Source organism: Armigeres subalbatus, chromosome 3 (assembly GCF_024139115.2).
Source record: "Armigeres subalbatus isolate Guangzhou_Male chromosome 3, GZ_Asu_2, whole genome shotgun sequence".
In the NCBI taxonomy this organism is placed as follows: domain Eukaryota; kingdom Metazoa; phylum Arthropoda; class Insecta; order Diptera; family Culicidae; genus Armigeres; species Armigeres subalbatus.
In genome coordinates, this window is record NC_085141.1 from 203853996 (window position 1) to 203857321 (window position 3326).

Genomic DNA, 3326 nt, shown 5'->3' on the forward strand with positions numbered 1-3326 from the left:
CGAGCTGAAGTAGAGCTAGCACCTTCTAACCGCCGGACTACATCTGATTGTATGCAGTCAGCTTTTCTCCATAACATCACTGCCAGCCAGTGGGTGTGATGTTACAGAAAAGCTATTCGTGGTTTTTGGCCCTTTGAAGAGGATCTTCTGAATTTTGGCCTTTTGATTGCAGGTCGTTTAAGTCCCTATTCGTGGATTTAGGCCCTTTTGAATTTGGGCATTCTGAACTAAGGTCGTTTTAGTTCCTGCCATTAGGCCCTTTTGCACTAATTCTGTCGAAATAAGGTTATTCGTGGTTTTTTACACTTTCAAAAGTAATGCTCTTTTTAAATTTGGCCCTTCTGATGTAAGACTGTTTTACTTCTTGCCATAAGACCGTTTTTATTCATTCTTTTCGATTCAAGCTATTCGTTTTATGGCCCTTTTAAGTAAGTCCCTTTGAATTTTGGCTTCTGATCTAAGGCCATTTTGAATTTTGGCCTTCTATTTTAGGCCGTTTTAGCTCCGCCATAAGGCCGTTTTGCAATAATCCATTCAAACTTAAGCTATTCGTGTTTTGGCCTTTAAAGTAAGGTCACTTTGAATTTGTAACGGTCGCAGTTTCGCCGTCCGAGTTGGTTGAGTAACACACTTCGCTTAAGCGCCAAGCAAAAAGTTTCACCTGCATGCGAAGAGGCAAGATTTGTAATCCCGGCGAGACTCCTCAGAGTCCTTCAAAAAAAACCCAACCGGCGAATCTACCACCTCACACTCTCCAAACTCAGATATTAGACGGATAGTCAATGGGAATCAAAATAACGCATGCAAAAGAAATTAAAAAACACTCGTTATCGCTTTTCTCTCCTCGTTCAACAGTCGAGCGGGCGGCATAAAATGTATTTTTAGTTTCTAAAGAATCGCTTACGCTATAGGGTTCGGTCTTTCTTACCGACCCTTCAAACCGTAAAGAGTTCAATTCTCGGTTGTGGGTCCCTTTATTTATTATACCTGGGGAGCGACCCATATTCTGATCCCCTGAGGCGGCTATGGTCAAGGAAATTAATATTCTTCAGTACAAAAAATAGAGATCTCTGACCTGTTCGTGTTGCTTCGCTGAAAGATACCTGCTGCTCGATGCGATGTCAGCGGTGGGTGTCTCGGCTTACTACACGTGCACGCTAAGGTAGTTCGTTGGCGGGCCCGCTTCTTCCACTGCGAGTACTGCTTCGAGGCCAACAATGGAGGTGTGGCGGCTATTGATGACCGACTACACCCCGGAAGTAGTGTGTCACCTGATGGCCCGTGATGCGTTGCCTGATCACTAACCCGCCGCGACACGCTACAAGCGGACGAGTTTTCGGACTTCCCAGAGGCCACGCGGCGTGCGTAACCCCTCACACCTACACGGACGAAACACCTTCGCTTGAAGGAAGTTTGATCCTTCAGATAACAAACTCTATTAAAATTTCGGTCCCATGGACTAGAACAAGTAGTTTTGTTGTCGGATATTTACTGACCTCGAGAGGTAAACTTACAGTTTCCGTAGGGTCGGAAACTATATGAGCAATTTTTTTTATCTAGAGATGTTTAACATTAATAATTGTAAACAATTTAACATATAAAAATTCACTAAACTAGCTCGATTTTTTTGGCGCACTTAGGCCTTCTTATCACGTCCTCAACCACTTTAAGATATCTCGATAGCTATGAATACACATATTACATACATTATAAATTAAGTTTTGGACAATTGACTCACAAATTAACTTTCGATTGGCTAACACTTCAATTCGACTTCCACTTTTTCAGGGACCTACGTCCGTTCACTTTGCCGATCGAATCGAGAAAGAGCGATACTGGGCTAAAAGTAGATGACCTTCACCTTGGCCATTGCGTAACCGCGAGATTCCCACATACATCTACTTCAAAATTTCGCAAATCATCTTTTATCTTCTAGTACATTGGCCATACTGTCCAATTCTGAGCGGAGGATGTGATCTGCTTCAGATCCGTTAAAATGGATGCTTCCAATTCTCGCCACCCATAGCGCTGCGATCGATTAAAATTCGTAAATTCAAATCTACCCTATTTATAAGTGTTGACTTTCGGCCTTCTCTTAACCGAGAAGTGGAAAGTCCAACCAAGTTTTTTTTTAATTTAACTATTCAAATTCTTGTAACCTTGTTACATTTCTCCTATTCCAAAAAATATTTACGAAGGAAATATTTTTTCCAATAATTCAAAATTGTTTCTTTATATTGTAAACAACAAGTTCTACTTCATTTCTATATTTACATCTGCAGGAGCTGCCATCAGATCACGTACACGCAAGCCGTGTACTGGGTCGCCTGTATCCATCGTATCCATATATTTTTTAATTCTTCCTTTTAATTTTTTGCTAATCTTCGTTTTCTTCTTTTTCTTCTCTATTTGTCATGCACATGCTTAAATTTTTTTCATGCCAACGATTTCATGCATCATATTTTTTTTATTTACACTTTATTTTTATTTTTTATTACACAATATATTATTTCTATTTACACGTTTCGCTCTAGTTGGACCACATCACTAAATTTGCACTTCTTTCCCCTACACTTTTAAACCCCATTGTTATCGTATATGATAACTTAATATGCCAACAATGGCTTCTTCAGATCACCATCCGAAACTACATTTCTATACGAGGTACGTAACCTCACCGTCACGTAACAACTCGTCGACTTCTTTCGTGTGTATTTCCCGACGAACTGAATCAAACTGAAACTGAAAGTTTCTTACATCCGAATGACAATTCGAATTATATACTCATGACGCGTCCATGAACAATCTCTTTTCGTGCTTTTTCCTACATTAATCAGTGGTCCAACTTCTGCGCGCCTCTACTGTAATTCATTTATTTTGTTCTACCAAAATCCTACTCCTTCTCGTTCTGTCAACTTTTTGTTATATCCTCTCCCACCTCTACTTTATCCTCATAATCTGTCATAATGCTATTTTTAGACGTATAGCCACAAAGCATCGAACGAAGCTAACCGTCGTCAGTTCTGTCGCGAATTTTGCAACACGAGTGCGCGTTTTCCGTACTGTCTTCAGTTTTTCCAATTTTCTCCGTGGAAATTGGGACTGAATGTAGTGAAATAGTGTAGTGCTTATTTGTGAACCTGAAACTCTTACGGAATATTTGAATTTATGCATTTTGCGGTATAACTGTGAAAATGATGGGATTTGTTTGTTTGTTTTCAGGACCGGGCTATGGAGCACTTATCTTGCGAGGGGTATCAGCTAGGTAATGGGATTTGTATTTCGCAACGATGATACTGGTGAGTAGAGAATAAATTCAATCGAGT